Raw genomic sequence first — 13,643 nt, forward strand, 5'->3', positions numbered from 1 at the left:
TTCTTTTTGTGCCAGTCAGCACAGATCTGGAGAGAGCTACCCTGTCAGTCACTTTTGACTGCTTTTTCGACTTTTGTAGATGTTTTTTGAGAGTTCTTCTCCTGGTGTGGCAGGGATGTTCACTGAGAAGGCTGGCTACAAGCCCTGAGGGCCCTGTCATAGACAAATGCAGATGACGGGCCTGCAACTTGTATGCCTCTGATGCCTGGAATCCTACAACTAAACAAAGACCTGCGCTGATTGCCACGCCATGCACCCCAAGGCCTTGAGGGAGCGATCCCTCAAGCTCCTTGTCGTTCGACATGTAACACCGCAATGGTCTTGATTCTTCTCGAGAGGAAGGTACTTGGATCAGTCGCGAAGTCCGAAATCTTCGTCACAGTCGAAGTCGTCAACCACTCGGATGAGTCCAATTGCAATCAGAAGAGTGAGAAGTCGAAGAGGTCTTCAACTTCGCCTCGGCCAACTAGATGAGGGAGCGTCGCCATTCAAGGCCTAGCTCCACGATTGAGCCAGTACCTGTGTTGGCTCTGCGCATCACTGTGTTTCTGTGAGCCGGAGCGACTGCCGCTCAACTCAGGAGTTTTATGAGGCCATGAGCCTTATATTTAAGGAGCCCTTTCCTGCTGGCATGCCTTTGGGCCCACCGTTTCGGGTGGGTCCCCTACTGGTTCCACACTGGCAGCTCCGGTGCCTAGGATCCATGAATCTGGACCGGCACCGGTCATACTAACTCGCGCCGGTCCCGATGTCTACAATACCGGCTCGCCCCCACCCCATTCTGATCCCCAACTCTGACACTGAGCGGAAGAAGCACTGCTTGATGCAGAGTGGAACCATGCCTTCCAGGCTGAAGCCTGATCCTTATTCCTTTGGGCTAAGATGCGGGGAGGATAGGGAGGGGTCGCTGGAACCTGAAGAGTACCAGCCTTTAGATCTCCAAATGGACTGGTGTGAAGACTTAGCGGAGGCCAGGGGACTAGACACTTCTCCAGATACTGGCATGCTTTCTCCTCCTACTGTGGCTATGGAGGCGGGAGCGCCCTTTGCAATGGTGGTGGAAGGGCCGGTGAGTTCCTGGACCTTAGCCTGCCCTAACTGGCAGTGAACACGGACATCTTGATGGAGATGTTTCAGCATGAGTGTCCACTAAGAACCACTTCTCCTATTTAATAAGGCCATTGCCGATGTACTGCTTGGTCCATGCCCCGCACAGAGGAGGATTGCCCGCCACTACTGTCAAGCTCCAGGGACCCCAACTGCCTCAAACAACACCCTATCCCGGAGAGCTTGGTGGTTCAAGCTTCTACCTCCCTTGTAAATCCTGGTGCATTCCCTATGTCCCCACCGGATAAGGAATCCGGAGGAGGCCCAGGACATACTCTTGTAGGTTGTTGCCGACAAGCGAGATGCAGGCATGTTCACCATCAGATGTGGACTGTATACCACTGACGAACTGAGCTGAGGGGTTTCCTCAACAGTGGCCTTATGGCGCTACACCTAGCTGAGAACAACTGGCTTTTCAGGGGATGTCCAAGCCTCTCTTGTGGATATGCCCTTTAATGGTTCCCGTCTCTTAGAAGACCAGGCAGATCCAGCGCTGGAGCGCTTTAAGGACTTCAAGCCTACGGTGAGATTATGGTACCTTTCCTTGGCCCCTCATCACCCCAATCTGCCTTTCGCTCCATTTGTGATCATGTAAGTGGCTTTCAGCCACTTCTGTACCCACCCAGCCACTGTGGCACACAAGCTTTCCATCCTCTGCGTGGCCAAGGACGCAGTACCCACAGCCCTGTGGTTAGGGCAGCCAGATGTTGGGCCAGTCCACTCCCTCAACTCCTGGTAGCAGCAGCCTCCAAATCCTTATAGTCTACCCTCTTAACATCATGGGCACCCAGTAAGGAGCCAGGATGCACCATCACCTTCCCTACTGGAGGTCTATAACATCAGACCGATGGGTGATCTGCAGAGATCAAGGGTGCCAGTCTTCCCCTTGCTCGATGACTGTCTGTTGAAGGCTGTTGTCTCCCATCTCCAGACTTCGGTGGACCTCCTTCATTCTCTGGGGTTCACTATCAACGTACCAAAGTCAAATCACACCTGACTCTCTCTCAGACATCCCTTTCATCAGAGCTGTTCTGGACACGGTGCAGTTTTGGGCTTATCCTCCCGAATGGCAAGTGCAGGAAATTTAGGGCATGATTCTGATATTCCAACCTCTGTCCTGGATTTCAGTGAGACTGTCTCTGAGGCTGCTGGGCCTCCTACATCCTGCTTGTGGCACATGCCCGCTAACATATGCAGGCTCTGCAGTGGAACCTGAAGTTCCAGTGGGCACAGCATCAGGGAAATCTCTCTGACATGCTCCAGATCTCAGAGGGTACTGCAAAAAGTTAGCTGTGGTGATTAACCAACCGCGATTGGGTCAGGAACAGACTCCTCTCCCTTTCCCAACCAGATCTCTCAGTGGTGTCTGATGGGTCACTCTTGGGATGGGGTGGCCATCTGCGGGAAGTGGAGATCAGAGGCCTCTGGTCTGCAGCAAAATCCAGACTCCACATCAACCTTTTGGAAGGCTTTCTACTCTCCATCAAGGAAAGGCTAGTGCACGTGTCACGTACAACACCACCTCCATGTGGTACTGCAACATACATTGTGGGGGGGGGGGGGTTGTGGGGCAAGATGCTCTGCATCTCTGGACATGACTGGAACAGCAGGGCATATCCCTGGTGGTTCAACAATGGCCTTGCGGATGAACTCAGCCGAAGATGTCTAGCGGAGCACGAATGGCGTTTCCAACCGGGGGTGGTGCAAGGTCTCTTTCTCAGTGGCGGGAGTCCTGGTTAGATATGTTCGCCACCACCGAGAATGCACAATGTCAGCAGTTCTGTGCACTGGAGTTTCCAAGGCGGTTTTCGCTCGGAGATGCTTTTCTTCTTTAGTGGATTTCAGACCTCCTGTGCGCCTCTCCGCCCATACCACTCCTGCCAGGAGTTCTAAAGATCAGGATCGATCAGCCCCAAGTCATTGTTGTGGCTCCAGACTAAGCTCAAAGAGTTTGGTATCCTGAGCTGCTGAGCATGGCCATCGGTCCCTTGATCAGGCTGCCCTATGGGAGAATAGTCTGTCGCAGAAGCAGGGGAGGGTTCTCCACCCAAACTGGTCTGTTATCTTGACAGCCAGGCGTCCATCCACCAAAATCGTTAACGCCTACCGTTGGGGCAAGTTTGTGGCATGGTGTGCAGAAAAACAGGTTGACCCTCTTTCTGCTCCTCTTTCTCAGGTTCTTCTATTTATTCTTTCCCTTGCCCAGCAGGGATCTGTTCTGGGCACCTTAAAGGGCTATCTTTCTGCTAAATAAGTCTTTCTGTGATTGCCTGACCAGTTATTCCTCTTCATATCCCCTATTATACATAGGTTCTTTAAAGGTGTGCAACATTTATTTCCTCCTTCACCTTTCATCATGCCTCACTAAGACCTTAATCTAGTACTGATGTGCTCGCCCTTTGAGCCCTTGCACAATTGTCCTCCCAGGCTCCTTACCAATAAGACGGTCTTCCTAGTGGCAATGGTATCTGCCCAGAAGTTCAGCGAGCTTCAAGGTTTGTGATCCAAGACTCCATACTCAAACATCTAGCCAGACAAGCTGGTTGTACGAACTAGAGCTTCCTTTCTGCCGAAATTCGTCACTCCCTTTCTTGTTGGCCTGTCCATCACCCTGCCTACATTTTATGCTCCGCCACATCCCTCTAAAGAAGAGAAGCTACTCCTTGTTTTGAAACTCATTCCAAAATCATTCCTTGTACGCTGAGAATGCGTTTATTACCGGGTTACAGAGAGGGCCATATATCTAAATGGAGCAAAAAAATGTCATGTCTTGTAAGAGTATGTGTGTGACTTATTGTAGCCCTAAACCTTGTAAATACGTTTTAAGACATTAGTTTCCCCACTGATTTGTGTGAAGTATTGTAAAATGCTACTGGCTACTGCAACTTTATTTTACATTGTCAAAAGTATTCATGCACTTGCTCTTATAACCAAATATGTTCCCGTTTTTTTAATTTTACAATATTTTATTACGTGCATTGCAAAGTGTCCAGGACAAAGAATTCCATTGAAATGAAGCATTTGAATTCTTAAAACAATACCTTTTTATTTTTTTATCTTGTCCTCCAAATATCCATCATTTTTGCATTCACCCATAATTTCACTAACAAAGGCCAAAGCATTTAGCTGCTGTCCTTTTCTGCCAAACTAGGGTTAAATGCTTTATGTACAAAATCCTGTGTCGAATATACATCTTTGATATGAAAATCCTCTCCTTTGTGTGCATCTCTCCTGCCTAGGCAGTTTCCCCGTTGGCCTTTTAAGAATACCTAATCTTCCTTCCCTTGGTGAAGTTGATTTAAATATCAATGTGATCAGTCAAGCTCCCTAGCGTCCTTTCTCTAGTACAGCCTGGTCCCTGAATCCAATCCCCAGTAGTGTGTTTTTTTTTTTTTTAAATAAGGCATCTGCTGTTTATTTGTCACCTATGTGCGTCGGAACAGTGTAATTGTATTCCTCATTATGCCGTAGGTAAGACTTCCTTACTCCTTGCGGTTATCAACGATTTTTGCTTAATTCTCGACCTATGATAGTCCCATAAAAATTTAAGCATGATTTTCTCGAGATATTGACATGGTTATTTAGGGATACTGGTGGGGTTTTAAGAAAAGTATAAATGACTGTGGCGAATGCTCATCTTTATTACCGTTATTTTCCCCATACAAAAGATGAATATTTTCTTCCTCTTGCCGTAGCCATTAGTTAACTTTGGGTAAGAGAAGTGGGAATTGGCCGAGCCTTTTGTCTGCCATATGCTGAGGCCTTTTACAGCATCTGTTGCCCAGTGAATTGCAAATACCCACCTTGTTTTATCAATTTCCAAACTATTTATGTTGGGTTTGACCCTCACATATAGACAAGCCTACTTAGACCTTGAGCTCTGGTGTAGAACTTGTTTTCAGCACTTCCCGGTGTAAATCATTTAATTTGCTTATTTTTTCCAATTTGAATGCCCAGGGTTCAATAAAGCAAAACAGAGAGGGATCCCGTTTCAGAATACCGGTCAACTAGATATTGACTGCTGGGATTTACTATTGATCTATTGCAAGTCTACTCATATGGTTCCCTATTTATGTATGTATTACAATATAATTAAGGACAGAATACCAGTCCCAATCGAATAGCTATTAGCACTGCAGATTTTTCCACGTGTTTTGCCTAGTTTGTTGTTTGGACTGTTCTCTATTATCATAGGACTAGTGTTTATGAACATCCTCAGTTTGTTTAGGGTCCGCATCTCACGCAAAGCGTAACAATTCCTAGTGCATTGAACTATCTGAAAGAGATTTCTATCTGCAGATTCCTAAAGTTTGTATTTCTCCAGGCGTTAGACTGGATCCGGAAGATTTTTCATGAACAGCACCTATGTGTGCCAGTAGGTGGCATCGGTCAGCTCCATGTGGCGCCATCGGCACCAGAAGTGACGTCCGTCTCACCTATATAGGCAAAAGACACACAAATGATGGACATAATGCAGAACAAATCAGACCACCCCAGGCAAGGGATCTGGGTTAAATTCATTGTTCTTTTGCTCTCCATGCCACCCCAGTTTAGATCCAGCCATATACAGATAAGTATTGACCCTGCTTCTCATGGGAATAGTCCAGCCCGAACTGCCAAGCCAGGTGCTTCCTGGACCAGAAACGAGCATCCTAGGCCGGTTTTGGAGTATCACTCCTCACCAGCCAGGCTAGCTTGAATCTAGTGGCATAGTGAGCCCAGGAGTCATGTCTGGGCATACCTGGCGCACTTAGGACAAGAAAGCAAGAGACACATAATTGATAGACGGAAACTGGAATGGAATAGCATGGTGTGAAAACAAACTATGGATTTAAGCCCAGATCTCTTTACTGGGTGTAAATGTTTGGCATTGTTTCGGCATTCCGCCCATCAATTCTTGTTTTTGCATTTGTCACCCTAAGTGGGATGGGTATGCCTAGATGTGGGTCCCAAGCTCACAATGCCACTTGAGTCATGCTAGCCTGGCTGATATGGGGAGTTACCCTGCGACCGGTGCCAGGATGCTTGTTTCTGTTCCAGGGAGGACCTGAACTGACCTGGCCTGGCAGTTCGAGGTGGACTGTTTCCATGGGGAGCTGTCTCAAGACTGAATTCCATATGGTTGTGTCTAAACTGAAATGGCATAGTGTGCAAAAACTATGGACTTAGTCCCAGATCTCTGTACTGGTTGTGAATATTTGACATTGTTTCATCATTCTGTCCATCAATTGTTGTTTTTGCACCTATATAGGCGCCACCTCAGGGTGCTGAGATCGGTTATTTTCTTTTGGCGCCAGCCAGCGCAGACCCGAGAGAAGAGCTACCCCTTTGTCAGATTTTGGCGGGTTTTTTTTCAACATTTTTCCTCATCACCAAAAAGCCCAGGAAATTTGGGCTATGGCCCTGATGTTCAAGGCTCAATCCTATATCCAGGTGAGGGTGACTCCGAGTCTTATTGGCCTTGTGGATCCTACTTGTCAGCTATGACAGGTGGTATATGCAAGCCCCTTAATGGAAACTGAAATTCCAATGGGCCCAGCATCAAGATTGCCTTTCCGACGCCATCCAGGTCTCAGAGGAGGCTGCTCAAGGTCTGCATTGGTGGCTGACTGGTCACAGTTTGTCATGTGGCAGTCCACTTTCTCTCCCCACCCAGAGCTGACACTGGTGACAGATGCAATACTACTGGGTTTTGTGGTGCGTGGGGGCTACCTGGGGAAGTGGAGATCAGAGAACTCTGATCTCCAGAGGATCGTCTCTCCATCAGCCTTCTGGAGCAGTGTACCACTAATCAGACCCTGAAGGCCTTCCAGCCATCCATCAAGAGGAAGCTGGTGCAGGCTCCCATGAACCTATGTTACTTCAACAAGCTGTGTGTAGTGGAGCCCTGTGCCAGAAGGCTTTGTACCTCTGGAGTGTCTGGGTATGTTTCTGGATGTCACCTACCTGAATCCTAAAGTGAACAAACTGAGCAAATGTCATCTGATAAATCACACGTGGCTTCTACATCAGATCCTGAGATGGCCCAGATTAAGCCAGGAGATTTTAGTACCCAGAACTCCTGAGCATGAGCATCTGTTCTCCGATCATGCTACCACTTCGGGAGAACCTCCCGTCTCAGTATCAGGGGCAGGGTCGTCCACCCAGATATACACATTTTCCACCCAGTCTGTGGAGATTGAGTAGCAGCAATTGACTGTATACAGTTTACCACCTGAATTGGTGAATCTCATCCTCACTGTGAGTCACCCCTTTACAAAATCTATTTATGCTGGGTAATGGAACAAATTTGTAACTTGGTGTGGTTCCTGGGGCATTGACCCTTTACAGACAAAAGTGCCAGACATCATTTTGTTTTTGTCTTTAGCATAACAAGGCTTTGCAGTGGGCAATGTGAAAGGTTATTTGACCTTTCAGCCTTTCAACGTATGCTGGGCCAAATGTCCTTGTTCAATTCACTTGTTGTGAGAATATTTATTAAAGGTTTGACGTAAGTTCACCCGCAAGCCATTTGAGATGCCACAGCCAGGCCTTAACTTTTACTTGACATTAATCTTGTGTACTCCTTTTGAACCTATGCATAACGGCTCCCTTCGCCTTACTTTGAATACTGCCTTCCTCATTACAATTGCGTTCGCTTGTTGTATGAGTTAACTGCAGGTAAGGTCGGTGCAACTACTGTACATCATTTTGTTTCCTCACAAATTGGTGCTAAGGACTCGGATGGCCGCCTTACCAAACGTCATGACTCACTTCCACTTTGGGCAATCCATCACTATACCAGCGTTCTTAGCTCCCCCTCACTCCCCTCAGGTATCCAGTATCGCATGCCCACGTTTTGTGTCTTTGTGAATAATAGTATAACTGATGTTGGCACAGACTGAATCTGTTGTCCTGTGTTCATACTCTAGTGATAAGACAATCTCCCAAATTTTGTGACGAAACCAGAGAATTGCTACTAAAGATGCATTTCAAAAACTTTTTAAATGAAAATTTAAAAAAAAGTTAGGTATTGTTTTCAAGATCATAACCCCTATGTAGTTCCTATTCTACTTCGTTATTCTTTGATGTTACAGGAATTTTACTAGAAATATATATATATATATGTGTGTGTATCACACAAAAAACGTGTGTGTATATATATATATATATATATCTTTTGACTTTTCACAAAACATTTTTTTTGTATATATATACATATATATATATATATATATATATGTATGTATGTATATGTATATATATATGTGTATATATATATATATATATATATGTTCACTGAAAAAACCATAGGTTTCACACATGTTATAGTTAGCTGGACATTTTACTGATAAAAAACCAATGAAATTCCCGCGTTATAGTTAGTGCAGGCAACTATAACTCACGCGACCGCAATCCTCTGCTGATGCTAATACAGTATTTAGACACTTATTTGCCTATGTCTTCTTCCATTAAATTTTAGCTATACATATATTACAAATATTTTTTTTTCATAAAGACACATATGTCATCAGCAGAGGATTGCGGTCGCGTGAGTTATAGTTGCCTGCACTAACTATAACGCGGGAATTTCATCGGTTTTTTATCAGTAAAATGTCCAGCTAACTATAACATGTGTGAAACCTATGGTTTTTTCAGTGAATTTGCAAGGTTTTTTAAATGCTAATTCCTAACTATAACGTGTGTGAAACCTATGGTTTTTTCAGTGAATTTGTACGTTTTTTTAAATGCTAAGTTACTTTACGCCATTCGTGGCGTGCGCGCCGACTTAACGCAGTTCGTTCCGTGCGCGCACAGGGAGCATGCGGTGCGCTTCGCGCACCGCGCGCCCACTTTACGCAGTTAGTGCCGTGGATGGGTCATGTACGCTCGATGCGCTTCGCGCACCTTGCGCACGTGGTGGACATATTATGCGCTTCGTTGTGAAAGATAAACATTTATATTCAGTTTAAATTATATGTAATATGCCATGCACAAATGGTGCCCTACGGGCACCATTTGCACACTGGGTGGGGAGTGTGTGGATAATTTTTTTTTTTTAATTAATTTTTTTATCGTACGCGTACGGTAAGCGTAATCGGCGAATTTTTGTAAAAAAATAAAAATCAATTTTTGGCCTTGGGGGTTCTGTGGGGACACATTTAGCAAGCCGAGGTGGTTGGGAGCTGTCTAAACAGTCCCTTTACATGTTTATTCTCTTTGTTTTTCATCCCCCCCTCAGAGTCCGAGAGATAAAATGGCGGCCGCCGCTTCCTGGTTTCGACCGATTCGAATGTTTACTAAGATCTAACAGCCAATCAGAATCGCGCTCGCGCACGTCACCGTACGCGTACGGTAAGCGCACCGTAAGCGCACCGTAAGCTGGCTCAGATATATATATTGATTTAAAGGCTATTTTCTCAGAATCTACTGAACAGATTTACACCAAACCTACAAAAGGCACTTCCTTGACCTGTAGACTACCTCTCTGCCAAATTTCAAGGAACTCTGTTCAGCCGTTCGGGCTGTGGCTGTGTCTAAAGGTCCTATGGAAAAATGCATGGGAAAAACGCGTTTTGGGACCCCCCTTTTATCTCAGCCCCCGCTTGACGAATCCCCCCGAGACTTTCGGGGTAGGAGCAGAGCGCAGTGCCCCACCTATTTTGAAAATTTGGCGAGGATTCGTCGACCGGCGCCAAAGTTATTCAAAATAGAATGTTGCGGTTTTCCTATGGAAACAGGGTCCTAACTATAACTACCTACTGGCGACCGCCTCGTCTTTCCTGAACATACGGATTGTGGGACGAGTATTGGATATATATATATATATATCTATATATCTATATATCTATATATCTATATATATATATATATATATATATATATATATATATATATATATATTTATATATATATATATATATACATACATCCATCCATCCATCCATCCATCCATCCATCCATCCATCCATCCATCCATCCATCCATCCATCCATCCATCCATCCATCCATCCATCCAATACTCGTCCCACAATCCGTATGTTCAGGAAAGACGAGGCGAACCCAGATTCAGTGCTTCAAAATTTTATTTCGTGCCCTGCACCGCCGCCATTACGCGTTTCAGCTCTCTAGGAGCCTTGGTCACGTGATACACCACATGATTCTTACTCCACCATTTAAAGTGACAATACGCGGGAAAGGACAAGCAAACACTTCCAAGTCAGAATCATAGACACTGAAAACATATCAGCATAGTGCTGCGTAATTCCCTTTCAGCTTTTCCAATACAAATTGTAAATTTCCAATTTGATACAACTCCATGTGCAAAGTAATGCTATGTGCAAAGTTACGCAAGTTTATGGTCTAAATACCAGACACTCATGATCAATAAATATATAAATACATATACTCATAAAAAATCATATAAGGTTGAGCAGGATTAAAACAGGGTTATATAAACACTCACATTTAAAAAAAATCCTAATACACATTATAAAATGGGTTAAAACCATCTGTGTATAAACCTTTTTGACACATGAGTAAACTTACTATGCAGTTATTCTTAACTACCCCACTGGGTTATTGCACTTGGCGAGTACTGAGAGCACCCTAAGTTTGCTATCCGCCCGGTGTCATCTTCAATGGTGTAAAAAACCTATTGTGCAAAATTGTGCTATAAATAGAAAAACTGTGCGTGTAAAAAAGAAAATCTTGTAATTTCATAGGTTAAAAAAGAGAGAGAGCTAGTGATTTAAATGTTTGCAGATAGCAGGATTGAATATCAAATATTTGAAAAAATCATAAGTGAGTAAAAAAATCCTCACTGGAATTCAATCCATTTGGGATCTTGCTATCCAACTCAATTATATATTTTGTTTCCAGTTTTCTTAGCAAGGAATCGCGGTTCCCACCTCTCCTTAGGGGAGGAACTGAGTCAATTAGGAAATATTGTATTTCACTAGATCTCCTAGCATGTATTTCATCGAAATGGCGCGCTACTGGATATGAGGGATCACCATGATTAATAGCCCGGATATGTTGCAAGATTCTTTTATGTGCCTGCAATCTTGTACTGCCCACGTAGCGTAATCCACATGGGCACTCAAGCACATAAATGACAAACTCTGTTTTACAAGTGAGTTTTTTATCAATTTTGGTGATCCTATTTTTCCATGGAGTAGTGTATTCTGATTTGTTCACTCCATGCTTACATGCTTTACAACTAGCACACTTGATAAAACCTTTGCTAGATGATAGCCACGTAGTGTTGTTAATCAGCTCAGGGCTGCTTTTAACCAGGGAATCCCTCATGGAGCGTGCGTTTCTGAAGGTCAAATTGGGTGACCGACAAAGTGTGTCCCCCAGGACCAAGTCACTTTTGACCAACGCCCAATTCCTAGTGACAATCCTTCTTATAGTATGTTGTTGTTGACTATATGTTAGGATTAATCTAGGTGGTTCCGAAGTCCCTGGTTCAATGATAGAAACACTAGGTGATTTAATGGCCAATGCCTGTGTTCTGCCCTGATTGTTGGCTTTAGATATGGCTGTGTCTATCATTTTCGTGGTATACCCCCGTCTAAGAAATCTAGCTCGGCATTCAGACTGTGCCTTCAAACTGTCTGAGTCAATGGTGCACACTCTTCTGATACGCAGCATCTCCCCAAAGGGAATACTGTGGATCAGGTGTGCAGGGTGGTGGCTAGAGGCATGTAAAAGAGAGTTCCCAGCAGTTGCCTTTCTGTGGAGTCTAGAATGCAAATGGTTGTCAAGGATAAACAGTTCAACATCAAGGAAACAAATATTGTCACAACTAATTTGACCTGAAAATTTGAGATTCAAGTTGTTGTTGATGTCATCAATGAATTGAAGAGCCCCAATCTCCGGGCCCTTCCAAATAATTAGAAGATCGTCAATGTACCTATACCAACGAACTATGTGGTTGCGAACAACTTCTTCAAATGATGATTTGAGGACCTGTTCCTCCCATAATCCCATATGCAGACAAGCGTAGCTTGGGGAGAAACAGGCCCCCATTGCCACGCCCCTTATCTGCTGGTAGACTTGTCTTTGGAATAAAAAGAAAGTGTTCTCTAGGCACATAGAAATGATTGACATCAGCATTTTGTTATGTTCAATAAAACAAATAGGCCGTTTGCTCAAGTAAAACTCCACAGCTTTTAGTCAGTCTCTATGGTTGATGCTGGTATACAGTGAAGAGACATCAAGAGAAATAAGCAAATAATTGTCCTGCCAAACAACATCCTCCAATTTGCGCAGAAGGTCACCAGTATCAAGAATGAATGAGGGTAACTGTCTCACAAAATCTTGTAGAAAAAAATCCACATACTTGCTCGCATTCTCTAAGATACTATTGCGGGCTGATATGATTGGCCTCCCAGGTGGTACTAGGACATTCTTGTGAACCTTTGGTATAAAGTACAACACTGGCATGACCGGGTAATCATTTTTGAGAAAGTGGAATTCGTCCGATGTTAAAAAAAACCCTTACTTTTCCATGCCAGTAAGTTTGAATAAAACAAGTTCCAAAAGGCTTTAACTACAACCATATCGCTCCTTCTGTAGCAATCAGTCACATCCAATTGACTAAGGGCTTCCGCCATGTACATACTGCGTGGCCAAAGAACGATGTTGCCACCCTTATCAGATTGTCTGATAACTATGTCCTTGTTGTCCTGAAGTTTCTTTATCAAACGATAATATTGATTGTCCTGGGCAGTGTACTTCCTTTTAATGGCCCCCTGTTTTTATACCTGTACAACCTTATCATGAAATAGATCAATGTTGTCTCTAATCATGATGGGGCAAAATGTTGATTTGGGTTTAAATGATGTTAACGCCCCTGTATCATGCCGTACTATTTCTTGGCTAAATGATGATGTACAGTTACCAGCCTCTCGTTGTAGGTCATACATATCGCGCATCAAATCCACATCACCCACCGTTAAGGCTGAAGAGGTTTTGTCAGGAGCTTCAACCTGTCTGTTTCTGGCGGGTTGCATTAGATGAAACTTGCGCAGTTTTAATTTGCGTACAAATTTGAACATATCGATGCGGCATTCTGCATAATTGAAGTCACTCCTGGGACTGAAGGACAGGCCTAAGGACAGTGTGGACGTCTCATTTTTAGTCAGAGGAATGTTGGAAAGATTAATAATAGTCTGGTCATCACTTTTTTCAACTATTTGCGGACCCACTGTTTCTTTGCTTTCCTGTTGTAGTACTTTTTGCCTGCGTTGTTTACATTTTTGTCGTCTTTCCCTTCTTTTGATGTTGCGTCTGAGGCGTCCTTGACATTTTTAACACGTGGGCGCAGAGTTTGTCTTCTGTCCTGGCGTAGACATTCCAACTCCTGCCCCAGGGAAAACTTTTGAAACCCCGACCTCTGAGCCCTCATAAGTTCGTTGTCGGACTCGCTGTCTATAGCCGAGCTCAAGTCAGAGATTGAAGTAGAGGGAATCAGGTCATTAGCTGCGCCCCTAGGAACTGACAACGGTAGTATCACTTTTTTGTTCTTTGCTTTCACGCTGTCGTAT

General features: G+C 44.3%; 1 protein-coding gene across 2 annotated transcripts in view; it reads left to right on the forward strand.

Moving 5' to 3' along the window:
• RASA1 (RAS p21 protein activator 1) overlaps positions 1–13,643 on the forward strand; it is a 1,052,852-nt gene that overhangs the window by 813,620 nt on the left and 225,589 nt on the right. The window lies entirely within an intron of this gene.

The sequence above is a fragment of the Triturus cristatus genome, chromosome 2_1 (genome assembly GCF_964204655.1).
Source record: "Triturus cristatus chromosome 2_1, aTriCri1.1, whole genome shotgun sequence".
Classification (NCBI taxonomy): domain Eukaryota; kingdom Metazoa; phylum Chordata; class Amphibia; order Caudata; family Salamandridae; genus Triturus; species Triturus cristatus.